Source organism: Anarrhichthys ocellatus, unplaced genomic scaffold (assembly GCF_004355925.1).
Source record: "Anarrhichthys ocellatus isolate YVR2014 unplaced genomic scaffold, GSC_Weel_1.0 scaffold14, whole genome shotgun sequence".
NCBI lineage: Eukaryota > Metazoa > Chordata > Actinopteri > Perciformes > Anarhichadidae > Anarrhichthys > Anarrhichthys ocellatus.
The window spans coordinates 3,012,941-3,028,337 of NW_022280044.1; positions in this window are offsets into that span (position 1 = coordinate 3,012,941).

Sequence of the window (15,397 nt, forward strand, 5' to 3'; positions counted from 1 at the left end):
TTGAACTGGTAAAGGGCAGCCAGTTGTGCAGCTGGGGCCATCTGTCTGGCTGGTCAGGGCAGTGGGGTGCTGAGAGGAGAAATGGTAGCGTGACTGCGAGGCACCGCCAAGCAGCCATATCATGACCCCGGCAGACACACTACCAAGTCTGCGCACTGTGCTGCACTTGTTTCCCTGGAAGAGACGGCAGAGACAAAAGAGCAAGGAACTTCCCCAGACCTTCATTTGGGGTGTTTGGACAACTCTAAGGCCCCCACAGTGCCCCCAGGGGCCTCTCAGCTGGCCTGGAGAGTGAGAGCGACCAAGTAATAAGGCAAAGCAGTGAACACTGAGCAATTACGAGGGGAAGTGTGTGTGTCTGACAGTGTGTGTGTGTGTGTGTGTGTTAGAAGCTGGGGTGATGAGGAATCTATGACATCATTGTTAAAGGGAATTTATGAAAGCCATTTATCAAATGTATAGCTGCAGTAATACAGATTTCTTATTATTTTTAACCAAAAAGTAATTTAATCTAAAAAAAAGCCAGTGTCTTCTTTTTTGCATATTAGTTGATGACCTAAATTTAGAACATAAATCTTGATTCATTTTATCAGTTTGTGAAAAACCTCCCCTTTAATCGACCATGTCTACGACCTTTATGAACATATAAAGTCTGTTCCACTCTATTATTATCGCTCAAGTATACAGGAAAAATGCATAAAATCAAATATTTTTGTAGTTAAAGTGAGCAGGATAGCCATATCCAGTGTTTTATAGGACAATGACTCATGGTTTCTCCATTGCATGTTTATTTGTTTGTTTATATGTTGGCCATATATTTTGGTTCATAATGACCCACCTCAGCAAACCACATAAAGCAAAAGGGGAAACATTTGTAATGGCCAATGCTCAGCTTTTTCCACCAAAACTAATTGCAAAAAACAGTGAATTAAACCGTCTGTGAACAGAAACAAAACCGTCAGTCAAGAGAAACCAAAGTGAGCCTTGTCCTGTGGATGTCTATAAGTGTTTATTATCCTCATATGAGGTGACAGAAAGAAAACAATTGTAAAGCTTTTGGGAAAGAGGCCTTAGTGAGTCAAGATGCCGAGACTTCAAGGAAGTAGATGAAAGGGCAAGTCAAAAAGTCATCAAGAAAAGGTTTTTTAGCGAGGGGGGAGACAGAGAGGAGAAAGGTTTGGGTGTAGTTACATGAACGCAACTTGGCCTCGGCATATGACAAATTGTCCGGCAGTGGGACAGGACGGTTCAGCCAGCTGGTTGGCCCCATCGGCGGGTTGATTGATGGTGTTGATGTTCTAAATCGGCCGCCAACACACCGAGTACAGGACTCGTAATAGCGCAGCTTTAGATTGGCCCTGGAGATAGCAGGAAGTGGATGGGGGGATGCAAGGAGGGGGAACTGCAGGGGGAAAAAGGACAAGTTCCCATACATGCATACTGGGATAAGAGATTTGAAAGTGCAGCTGCTGGTTTAAAGAGGCCTACAGTCTACAGAGGTAAAGATAGAGAGCGGAACCACAAGGGTTAGGTTAGTGAAAGTCTACGGTTAAACCCTAACTGTTTAACCATTTTGTTACTAATCATACAAATGATGTGTTGTACATCTTATCACCCAGGCATCTGCATTGGATCTTGCTTAGTCATGTCTCATCAAAATACATGCAGGGTCGTCATCACTTTGACAAAAAAGCCTGGGGTCAAGGCGCGATAATTACTGTCAAACACAGGTCAGAGCCGACGCTCTCATGCCCACAATCGTCCGATCAACGCGACTATAAGACGAGGATGGTGGAGGGGTACCGATGAAGAAAGTACAACTTCCCACTTATTGTAACAGGAGCCCCTTTATCATAGTTCCAGGCTCTCTGAATAACATGCTGCACCTTTGATCAGGAGCAAGGCAGTCTGGGATTGTGTGGGAGGTTCTCCGATCTCGACACACGCAAAGGGTAAACGCAGGGCAGTTCAGGGTCGCACGGGATGCTTTCCGCCATCATTGCAAGAAAATGCGATTTTCCTAAAACTAATTTTAAAGTAAGATTATAGTTAATTATTAGCAATGGGACTCACCCACCTGCCAAAAAAGATTGTTGGAGAGGATAACCTGGTCTTTTGATCTAGAATGAGTCAATTAATCAACATCAACATACTTGCTCTGTAGCAGTCGACAAAACACTTGATGTCAGTGAATTTCCCATGAAAAGGTCTTTCATGAAAAAAAAAAGTATTGAAAGACAACATATATCAACAAATGTCAACATTTATGGTGTTCTTAAAAGAACACCAATCATTACAAACAAATAAAAATAAATCACTGGCAACTTCTTTTACAAGGCTGCAGAATCAATATTCCCACGACACTCAAACCCAACCACGTGCATGCAGGTGTTTTACAGTAGTTTCCCAAAAATCCTCTCATATAATAGAGTGCACACTTTTTAAAATGCTTTTAACTCTGTGAAGAGATGCTAAGGAGTTTAGAATGATGTAACTTTGAGTTGACCTGTTCAGTGAAACACCTCTTCTCTTCCATTATGTGAACATCCGCAGAATAATAAGCATTTTTAAAAAACACATACTAGGTAATATCATCAGTAGCACTGCACGCTGTACACAGCCGCACTGTGAAGAGGTTAGCCCCTAGCTCTAATGAAATAAAATCCAGCTGATTTTGGACAGTAACGAAATCAAAGGAAATTAAAAACTACAGCAACCTGAATCATGTCTGATTGCTTGACACTAAAGGGCAAAAGCGTTGGGAACATCACTGCTTTTATTCTAGAAACTTTGCATGTTCATCTGTCAAATACTGTCCTGTTCGTCTTCCTGTTGATGTGTCAAATGAGTGTGTTACTTCAAAATAAAAGAGGACTATCATCTGCAAAGAGGGGTTCATCTCTTCAAGTATTTTCACCTGTCATTTTTAAACTATGAGCATGAGGACATATATCTGATCTGTACATACACCGTCCAAAAGGTGTGAGGACACATCTACCTCTCAACTACTTGGTGAGTAGACAGTCCTGTCACAGTTGTGTTATGCCCAGAATGTCCTTTTAGGCATCCTCATGTTTTGCTACTGAGTCTATTCATTAGCCTTTGTAAAAGGCCACAGAACACAGAGTAGTTCTGGCTGGCTGGTTGGGGGAAGATAATGGGCAAGAAGCCAGTCTGTATGAGCTGTTGATGGGCCAACGTCCTTCTGGCCTTGGGCCGCTTGTAGTGGCGTCTATGAACCAGTCCCATTGTTTACAGCCATACATGCGCAGACATCGGCCTACACACACACACACACACACACACACACAGACATAATGGCCAGTCACGAGTGCTTGCGCATACAGCAGTCGACACCCTAATTCGATGAAATATAATTAAAACTAAATTTATGTGAGCTGTGTTGGGAAACATCACAAATTACTAAACAGCTAAATTAATTGGAAAGTCACTTTAACACACTAAATGTTCTTAGTAAACATTCACCGACAATGTATTTTATGTATTTTTCCTAAGGTATCCTCCCCTAGTAACTAAAGCATGATTGAGATTTTTTTGCTATGTTTTGGCAACTCAAAGCTCTTCAAGGTTAAGGTGTGGGAAAGATTGTGTTTTAATATTGAAAATATTAACATCTTTGAGCTTGAGACAGGAGTCATTGACTTTTCAATGTATAACCAAAACCGCAACCATCCCTAATGTTAAAGGAGATGTATTTAACATGCATTAATATAGCTACAAACAACTATTATATAAGATATAGTGGAGTAATGTCTACCTGAGCAGAGAATGAAGTCACTCCCCTTCTGTGTTGGTGTTGTTATCTGAGCTTTTAGTGCATGCTTTTATAATGCATCCTTTGACATCCTCTGTCCTGCACTGCTCTCCAACTGTGTTTCACAGCTGATAAAGCGTCCCAACCGACAGCATCGTCGTGGAAGCTCCCACAGTCTGGTTCCTCCTCAGGTAAAAACTGTTTGGTCTGTCAGCAGTTTCGCCGTGGTTTGCATTTTTTAGCTTGTTAGCACCATTAGCTGTGGGCCGCTGGCTCGTCGTCAACATGTTGAGAGCCGTTGAGAGGCAATCGAAATGCTCCCAATCTTGTATCTTACTTGAACCAAGACCTAAAAACACGTGAGACACGACATGTGAACCCCCGATATACTGTGTCAAATTCCTGTGCTGTGTTTAATTTGGTAATTAGCAGTCTGTAAACAGTGATATAGATATTTTCTTTTTTAAATGCTAGAGTTGTGAGATCCATCTCTCTCACATATTAGGTCAAAATCTGATATATCATGTTGACAAACAAACAAATGAACAAAGTGACATTGATCCATAAAACAACCCCTCTTCTACACACACACACACACACACACAGACACACAAATACCCTCACACACTGTCTCCCCCTTTCAGAAGGCTTTGCAACCACTCGGTGTATGATCCACTCTCTGGACATGTGTGCAGAGGTGTAATTTTCACCCTTTCCTCCTGAATTAGGACACACACACACACACCGTTAACCCTGGATTCTTGGATAATTTTGGTCACTTTTCACCCTTGGCAGACTAGTGCTGTACAAATGACAGAGGCAGAGCAGGCCTTGCAGCTGTGTTTCTGAGACCTCACCCACCCCTTAAAGAGGTACACGTACACACATACTTGTTCACACATACCACCTACTGGCACAGCAGTAGAAAAAAGACAACTGTGGTTACCTCACTATTATGTTCTGTGACTGTTGTGTGTGTGTGTGTGTGTGTGTGTGTGTGTGTGTGTGTGTGTGTGTGGTTGATTGTCTCTGTCTCCTTTATCTCATTCTCCCCATGTCTCTCTCTCCCGCTGCCCCCTCCCTCTCCCTCCCTTGTCCTCCTCCTCTCAGATCCTTCTTCCTAGCCATGATTTCACAGCCCTCCACTTAGTCTATTGTGCAGAGGAACAAAAAATAAAAGAAACACAATCGCCCTGTCCTCTTTCTCATCTTAATAAGCAGCTCCAAGTTTGATAATTACACGTTCAACCCGCCGCATGAGTTTCTATGCAGTGTTCACATCAGGGAGAAAGCCATTGACTCCGCTGTTGAGGGGAGCAACTATTAAGAATGACTGACAACTGTCCCCCCCTCCCCCTTTGGTTGGGGCGGCTGTAAAAGTGAGAACAGCAACGATCAATTCTGTCTCCTCATTAGGGAGTGTGTCCCTGAACACCACCATGCAACCATCGAAGCAGCCTGCGGACCACATACGTTGCAAGGCCCGTAATCCATTCCATAACCTATCGCCATGTGCTGCCGATTAATGGGGTTTCTGCGGAGCAAGCGCCGAGGAGACGGCCAGACTGAGGGTTTTCTTCTGTGGCGGAAGCCAATCTGTTTAGGATTAGGGGAATAACTGGTGTGGCTGACACTGAGGCATCCAACATACAGGGATAAGGAGAAGAGAAGGGAAGAGGAGAAAGAAAACAGGAAGGGGTGCAGTGAATGTGTTGACAGGGACTTGATAGTGTTTTGGCAGAGGTCTGTCTGGTCATTGATGATGGTTTGAATCTATAACAGTTGATTGTACAAAATCTGAGAGCCATCTGTGGTTGCTTAGTCCATTGCACTGCACCAAAGCATCTTCATTCTGTTATGTTCATTTCCATTTTGGTTGATTGCTGCAACTTCCAGGTATTCATAAACGGAACGGTTTGGGAGTATCATCTTATCCGAGATCATCAAAATAAAGGAAACACTGTTCTCCTCATTTCTTTTTCCAGACTGTTTGAAGCGGAGACATACCTTTATCTGACTCCTCCACACAGAGAGGCCTTCTTTTGTGAACCAGTGGCCCACTCAGCCATTATGATGGCAATCTTGATGATTAAAGACCCGTGGAACAAACTGGGCTACCTGTTGCCATGATGTCATGTCTAGTCTAGAGCAACTGCAATGATTACGATTTAAGGCCATTAGAGAACTTCATTGGATGCTGTTTGTGGAAAAATATCAATTAGCTCTTGGCTACAAAAAATGCGGTTAATGTTTTTGGGTCTAAAGCTCAGCTTGAACTCTAATAGGTGCAAATGTGGATTATTATTTTTTGGGGGGGTTGGTGACGTATAAGAAACAGCTCTGTCTTGAAACCACACTTTTGTGTCGAGACTTGATGCAAGCAATTATCACTCTTGGATTAACAGGATCAGCTCTCTAACTCTTGGCTCTTGGGTTAGTGGTGGATGGTTGGGTTTGGATTCAATAGAGCATATTAATCTAACAGTGCAGAGTTCAAATTAATTATAGGAACTGGGCATATTTGAATTGATGATGTTTATATTTCAACCATTTTCCAATAAAGTTTTCTGTCATTACTCTCAAATTCATTGAAATCAGTAGTTACATAAAAACAAATAGTATGAAACGAAAAAAATGACTTTCCCCCTAAAATCTACACAGCATTTTAACTCCCTTCAGCTCATTGTTTTGGCTCTCCAGCCAGCAGCTTATTAGGAAGTCAGGTGAAAAACGTGGACATCGGCATTTTAAAAGACCAATATTTGGCAACAAAACACATTGTATGGGTATTGTTTGTATTATTTAGTATTTAACCATAAAGGTTTAACATAAAACTTCTCCGGAGCCCAGAAATGCTCACCTTTTTTCTGTTTAATGTCGACTCAGTGTTCACTTCACTGTGGTACGTGTACCTGTCACATTAGCTTTGCCTCAAACATCCAGAATATTGGCCACTATAGGTACGATGCTTTATGTTTACAACTTTTCGGTGTTTCTCTGTCATATTCACGGATGCACAAGGTTAAAAACTGAGGTTAAGTCAAGCAGGCCGTCATTCTTTAAAGAAAGAAACTGAGGTGAGAAGAAGGAGCTTGAAGAGATGCAGAGCAAACAGCCATTTAGCAGAAAGGTTGTTACAGATGTGTAGACACACACACAAACACACACACACACACACACACACACACACTGCTCTTTATGTGCAGAAGCCCCTCACCTCACTGCACAGTTGATAGGGTTTATAGGACCTGCTCAGTCGTTACAAGAATCTACCACAGCTTCACCTCCACCTCTGCAAATCACAGTGACAGGCATCCATATGTGTGGATGAACTAACAAATTGAATGCGGATGAAATATTCCTCTTTCCTCCTCTGTCTTTATTTCATTTATCACCATATCCCTTCCTCCCTCCCCCTCCATGCCTCTCACAGGTGGCTGTGCCCCGTCCTCACTCACATGGAAGGAGGCTTTTCTCATCGCCCGAGGGCCTCGGCCTCTGAAGCACTCCTCTGGGAGATTCCACCAGAGCACCAGGCCTGCACTCTTAATGCAAATGTGCAGACACACTCAAATTGAAAATCTGAGAGACTGTGGCCCTTGGAACATTTTTTCTCTCTCACACAAGTAGCACAGAGAGACAAACACACACACACACACACACACACACACAGTGTGTAACACAGATACCTTTGCATGCAACTTAGACTCACAACAAAGCACACACCTTCTACTCCTCGGGCTGTGTTATTTTTGGCTCGGGCTGGGACATATGTCACTGGGGAGTGCATGTAGCGCCTGGTTAATTAGGGCTACCTCAAAGCAGGCATAAAAACGAAGGCGATATTTATTAGGCAGCATTTTAGCTGCTCGTCATTGGTTGCGTGTCAGCACTGTAAAACAAAGTTTGAATGAGAGAGTCAGAAAATGTTCTGTAACTAACCATCGCACCATGCTGCTCACGAAGAGTTTGACATTTCGAGTTTCTTTGCTCCAATTCATATAAATACATTCTAGTGTTGTGCTCCTTGTGCACTCTCATGGAAGACATATCCCTCTCCCAGTAGTATTTATTTGTTGTAATCAAGAGGACAGAGTGATGTTTGTCCCCTCCTGCTTGCTGTACATGATTCCTCTTACAGCAGAGGTACAACACTGTTACACACTTTAGAAGCATGTGATAATTTACGATGACCATTTTGAGGTGGTTATGTAAAAGCAGACTTGTTTAATTTTGCACTGAAAGCCAATAAATCCCAGAGGTAGTGTGAGCTGGTGTTACTGTAACTGTTGCTGTGACGAGAATTAGTTACACCCAGTAGGTGTTGACGTATTTTACAAGTGAAAAGAACTTTGGTATCAATGTGCGCTGGATTTCTGTATTCCCCTACACATACTTATTTCTTCAGAAGGGTTAGAGTGTGTGGTCAGCCACAGTACAAACAGTTCCCTGTTTACAATAGAGGATGCTCATTGCCATAATGACTTATATATGGCATTATATATTATATATATTATTCTTGTAATAATTTTCTAGAATTTTTTGTTATAACAATTGTCACATTTTGGTCAACAAATCAAATGATGCCTTTATTTCAGAATTATAATAATAAAGTAAAGACAGAATATAGGCAAATCAATAACATAAATAAAAATGTAAATACTAAAAAAGACAATCTAAATATATATTAATCTGCACCATTATCTAATCTAAATTATGAGCAATAAATTGAATTCTCAGACAGACAAAGAGTACGCTGTGTATGCGAGTAATATGTGATGGAGTGTGCAATCACTTCAACATCTGTCCATATATATGGGCATTAGTATTTAGAAATAAAGCAATTTGCTGTAAAACAAATAGTTGTTAAACTACATACCCCACTTTGATAGACATCTGTTGGTTTTGGCAAGCTAACACAAAACACAGAATTCCGGCGAGAAACGACAGCCAGTAGCAGTGACAGCGCTAACCGAGATTACTCAAAGTTAGCTCATGCAAGAATAAAATTACCTGGATATGTCTGAAACACAAAAGACACTCAAGTAATATTTGCATAGATCAAATTCTTGCTGTATCTACAAGTAAAGAGCACCTCTTATTTGGGATATTACAATAGTAATGTTAGCATGTAGCCTATAAAAATGCTGTTTTCCATCACAATATACCAGATAGATAAATATCAGGTGTTTTAAGATAGAGGAATACCTCAGATTAGATATTACGGTGTTTCTAAGCAAAGGTTACCCATAAGTCGTACGCTGACAATCACTGATCATAACAGCCTGACAAATGTGCTAACAGATGCTAATAGGTAATTATGCACTCCGAGCTGAAATTGAGGTTTCCTTATTCTTGAGATTTTCAAAACCATAACTTTTGTTATTCTCATGTTGATCTCCCCACAAACTCATTACAGTTTATTTTCCAACCGAAACATGCACACGCATCTTACAATGATATTGCTTGAAAACATGACTTCAGTGCACTTGAAGTATTTGAAGGAGACTTTACCTTGATTTATAGCCACCCGCAGAACTGCTGGTTAGTGGCCTAGATTACACAGGGGATTACAAATGCTTGGTATCTCTGCCACATATAAAAAAGGGTTGAACATTTCCAATTTATTAAAAACAACCTCCACTATTTCAAGTAAAGTTTTACTTTTTCAGTCTCTTTTTGGCAGTGTAAAACACAGGAGTATTCACTTTTACATTTCTTTCCCTCTTAAGGAGAATTCCAGAAAGTAGTCCATTCGAGGAAAAGTAAACATCCGCCGTCCGACCCTTCAGTGTGACACTGATGTGGCGTGTCACACGCAAACTCTTTTCACATGTTTGTCTTCCTCCAGCAAACACAAAGACTATTGTTTTTGGCTGTGTATGGAGTACTTTGGTCACTTCACACCTGTCATTCACATCAGCCTGTCCATTCAGCAGCGTGAAGGGAAGGTCTTTTTTTCCTGTGAAATACACTCATTTTCCCAGTCAATGGACAAAAATGTGATAATTGCATTTATACAAAACAAATACCTAATAATTGTTCCCACGAAGACAAATTAATGAACAACCAGCAGATGTGTCCCTCCAATGAATGACTTTAACGCTAAGTTGAATTCTCACATCTCACCATATCTTGGAGTAGATTGTTGTACAAAAGGCATCAAATATCGTCTTCTTTTTTTTCACATCTACGACGGCTCCTGTATTGCTGTGTGAGCTGGTCGATTCAAGGGTTCTGGTTTCTGGATTCTTGGCCTGGAGGAGAGTGGGTTGTGGTTTGCAGTAAGGGTGCCAACAGGGTCCATGTGATAGGCATTACCTCAGAGCGAGGGTCCATGGAGATGATTACACTTTAAGAGCTTTTTAATGCTCATTAATACTTCTGGCTCCTCTTAGGCCTCAACTTATATCATGGCTACTTCTCAGTTTAGCTTACATGAAGCTGTGAAACTGAAGCATGAAGCTGAGATTAAGACGGTTAACATCCTTGTACAAAAAGAAAAACATCAATTTTTTAAATTGGGTTAAATTTGAATGTGAATTTGCAGAACCGCACATTTCTGTGACATTTTGATACATAAGTAAGTGTTTGTATTTTTCTGACTTTCTTTGAGCAAGTGCCACACTTTCTAGATATTATCCAGACCCTCTTAAGTGTCCATAAACATGGAGTTAGTATGCTGCTACTGGTATTTATACAAAACCACTTAACACGCATTACATGAAGCCCAATTTGTCACAAAAAGACTGAAAGTGGAGCATTCACTAATAGATGTAAACATGTTTTTTGACAACGTTACGTTCAAATTTACCATCATTTCCAAAGTTTTAAACAAGGATAACAACGCACAAGATGCTCATTTTCCTGCAAGTTACAATTGTTTGTTGTTTCTGGGATTAGAGGCAAATATCAAACTTGCTGAAAGTTGTTAGGCTCATGCAGCGATTGTTAGTACAGCACTGTCGAAACAGACTCGCAAATAGGTATTTCCTTGCGTGCATGCATGCATGCATGTGATTATGGTGAGAGCAGCATGATCACCAACTGGAATGAAACATAGCTCCATTACACTATTTAAAATTATTACTCCGTCTCATAATTTTATGAGCCACCATTCAATGTTTTTCTCCAGTTTTCTCTGTTCCACTTTATACCTCCTTGGCTCTGGCAAGAAAAATTTCCAATCAAAACCAATGTTCTTGTTCAAACCTAAAAAACGTTCCTTGACTTTACAGCAGTAGCCATCTTGATTTTTTTGATGGGTTGAGCTATTTCTTAACAGAACAACAAGTTTATGTGTTGCATATGCACATAGCATTTTAACGTTATAGTGGAGGTGGCCAGCTCCTCTCGCTTTTGGTCTCTGTTGGGGCTGTCAGTTTTACTAAAGTTTTGTTTAAATACAAATGAATTTGAATTCCTTTGGAGGGGTGCTACTTGGCTGCAGTGAGTAAAAATATATCAATAGACCAATGACAAATATGTTAAAAATGCTGTAAAATTCTTAGCTTGTGGAGGAGTGTTGTTAGCCATGCATAGCTCCTGCGGTGTGCTTACAATGGTGCTCATGCTATTTCCCTGTTTTAAAAAAAATGTGTTTAAATGAGGCCACTGCACCTCGAAGGAGGCTTTGTTTATCAGCCTTTAAGTAACAAGCTAACGTTAGAGGTAGTTGAGTTATGACAAATTCGGCAGATACATTTATCGGCAATCTTGTGTCAGATTCAAACTGCATCAGCACAGACCTCCCCCTGAAACCACACATTGTCCTTCCATTTTATTTACAGGTTAAATGTACAATGATACAATGTGCCCGTTCGTCAACTTTTGAGTTTTAAGTTTATTTTCTCACTTTGGACAGAGCCACGCTAGCTGTCTCCAGTCTAAGCTCGGTTAAACATGTTTTGACTCCGGCTCAATAGAAGACGTGAAATTCATATCGGTCTTCTCAGGTCCCTCTTGGAAAGATATGCGTGATTCCCAAAATGTTGACCTACTCATTTAATATAATACTAATAACAAAGACCTAAACCTGACTTCTGTGAGAAGAACTCTGAAACAACATCTTCCATCATCAGTAAGTATGGTTTATGTGATTAATACTTCTGTGGTTCACATCAAACAGTGGTTTACTCTCCGAATTGGAAGGGCCTTGCACAACTCCCTCCAGACTTGATTAATTTGATTAATTGATAACACAGCCGAGCTGAAGCTTGCTGCCGGAGATTTATTCAACGCTCACGTCTAACATATCATTGAAAAGCTGAGGCTGAAAAATGGCAAAGGGACACATTGGTTTGTTTTGGCTTGGGAGCCTTGTTCCATTCTACGAAATGGGTTTGCAGACTATGGTGTGGAGCCGTTCTCTTTTATTTGACTATGTGCCTCGCTGTGAGAAAGGAAAAAATGGCTTTGTATAATCACCAACCAGCCACATGCCCCCCACCCCCCCTAAAAAAGGAAAAAAATGTTGGCAACTGTTTCTTTGTGCAGAACATTAAAAAGAGAGCAAGAGAGAGAGAGAGAGAGAGAGAGAGAGAGAGAGAGAGAGAGAGAGACGTTTCTGACCGCAACTCATAAACCGCACTTTATTTAGACTGGCGTGCACCCATTATTTGTTCACAGGGGCTTTCAGTCAGTCTGAGGGAAATATGTTCCAGCATCTGGGGAGGGGAGGGGGGGGGGGGGGGGGAGAGAGAGAGGGGGATGATGGAGGAGAGAGGGAGTGAGGAGGTGGGATGAACTCTTGCCAGGTGTCGGCCGTTGCCATGGCGTTCCATCAGGCGACTCCATTGCGGCTCGGCAGGCTCATCAGAGACTGAATGCCAATGGGAGGGTATTTGTGGCGTGGAGAAAGCGAAAGTGTCTCTAAAGCACTGGGCTCAAACCAGCCCCCCCCACTACCATCACCCACCCCACGGGAATGTATAGAATGTGACCCATTTGTGTGATGCATGATTGACAGGGAGAGTCTGTGTAACGCACTCAGGGCTGGCTTTCTCGCTTAAATGTGCCACTGCAAACGTTTTCTGTGACATATCGAAGAGAGTCGGGTTTAAAATAGGGCCTGATAATTCCAGCTAGGCGGGTGATTTGCTGGTGAGCAGAATGATGTGCATGATTTTTTTTTTTGTGTACTCCAGGCCTTCCAAGTACCAAGCTTGTATGAATTGTATTTCTGGGTGGATTCTTCAGAACGACATGCTCCAGCTGCAGCCATGGCAGGAACTGGGATGTCATTTTTTTTTTTACACCCACAAAAGCAAATCTTTCTTCAAAATTCCAAATATCAGGAGACATTTTTGACTTAAGCGCTCTTCTGCTGCTACGGTATGAATGGTTTACATCATTATCCCCTCCACTACCCATGGTTCCTAGCAGCGTTTCCATGCTTCATGAATAGTATGTGGCATTGTTGGAAATGTCACTGTCGTCATCATTGATACACAAAACAGCTCCATCTCTATTCACCTATATTCCTGCTCAGCAGCAACTGTACATGTTCACAAACTGAATAGGCCTCGCTCGCTGCAACTCTTAGCAACTGTTGCTATGTGTAACATTGTTGAACTCCACCTCTCGCTCGCTCTTCAAACGCGAATGACTAATCCATCACAGAGCACACTGAAAGCTCTCGGTGAGGCCTCTGGAGCCGCTTGACGCCCCCCGTGACCCTCTCCTGGATGTTTCCTCATTACTTTATAATGTATTCACGCTTATGCTTCCATGGCGCTCGCCCTGGCCTCGTAATGGGAGGAAGCAGTGAGCTGTTCCAATGCATACGAGCCCAGCACAATTTGCACTTCATTTTATTAACAAAAAACAGCCAGCCCAGCTTCTGGCGGTGCCTTGCCAAAGCTCACCAGGCTCCACTGTGCACTGCCGACAAACTCCCTGCAATGTGACGACAGGATAGAGTCTCTCAGCATCAGTGGGGTACCTCCGCTGGCCCCCGGGAGATGCTGTCATTATGCGTGTTTGCAATCATGGGAGCTGAATACCTTGGCTGGAAGTGAGGGAGAGGACTGACGGAGGCAGAGGGAGAAGGAGGGGGGGGGAGGAGAGATTGAGGGGGAGAGAGAATGAATGTTTCGGCTCCTCTGCTGTGTTTGGAGCTTTCTGAAATGCATGTGCTATCATAGCAATGTTGTGTTTACCACAGCAGGAGGCAAACACAGTCACAGAGGAGAGGCGCGGAAACGCCAGACACAGTAAAATGAGCAAAATACATACATTAGGACTCTCTGTATTCACCACACACGAGCCGAGCTGAGGGGAAAAACTAATTTCAATATAAATGGAAGACAAGCAGGGGAGAGTGTGCATGTCTTTATATCAGCTTGTGAACATCTCTCTTCTTTTTTCTTTTTTTTTTGCTCGCCCCATGGAAATATCCAGCAGAAGCCCTGTGACGAGTTGTGCTGGGAAGTCAGGATGTCAATGTTAATTTTCTCCCCGTTGCTAAGAAGACTCTCTCACACAGAGGCCCCGGTTCCCTCCCCCATGGTCACCGCACTTTCAGTCAAAGAAGCCTTTCTGTTTCCAGTCCTCCTTGTGCAATCAGACATTGAGGAACATCTCCGCATAAGGCAGCTCCGTGGACCGGGAGACCCCCAACATCTGGGGGCTGTATTGATTTCCAAAGGAGGGGGTTGAGGGGGGGGGGGGTTGAATGTCTCCCTAGTGAGCCATTCAGAGCAGCTACTTCTGCATACAGCCAATCTTTCAGCTGTGATTGTCATGCTTGTGTTTTGATGGCAGGTTGTAGTAGCCGCTTGTCTTACACAGGAGCAAGCACTTTAATATATCAATACCATACCCCCCCCCCCCCCCCTTTGAGCCGGAGGCTTTAGCTGGTAGCCACATCAAGGGGGAATTGCTAATGTGAGGACAAGTTGCATGGGAAGCATTGTAAACATTAAACATTTTAGTCTGTCAACATCTAGTCAGAAGTGGAAATCACTGACACAAATAGCTGTTGTGTGGCTGCCTCAAAATGATCCCTCTCAGCCGCCTTAGTCACCTTTGCGACTGACACGCTGTGCTAGTTATCATGTAACACATCAGGAGCTTAAGGGGGTTTAGATGTTATGCTGTATGCACCGCCAGGCATAAACCCTGTTTCACTTTACCGGGTTTGTTGTCTTCCCTGCAACGGCACAGAAACACCACAGCTCATGTCATTCAATCACCACATCTCATCCATCATATTCTGAGCTGCCTCGTTAATAAAGCATTTTCACATTTTTGAGTCTAAATCAATCAATCACAAGATGAGTTTTAGGGTGGAAATAGTAAAGAAGCATTGCATTGCTTTAAAGCCTTAATTGATTTCTACCTGCAGCATCATTTTCATTGTTTCCTTTGTCAGGAAAGTCTTTGTTCATGTGATTATTTCAAAACAAATTCTGCAACAGGTTCAGTTTTAGTCATTTGATAAATCAATACATGTTTAAAATGAACACCAAAGAAAGTCAGTATTGTGTGCTGTGTTTTATTCAGTTTTCAATCAGTGAGATACAGCACAAAGGCTTCATTTGTACCTAACAGACTTATTTACACCACCATTAGACAATTCTGCAATTACAATAAAATGACTGTATACTTTACACATTTATC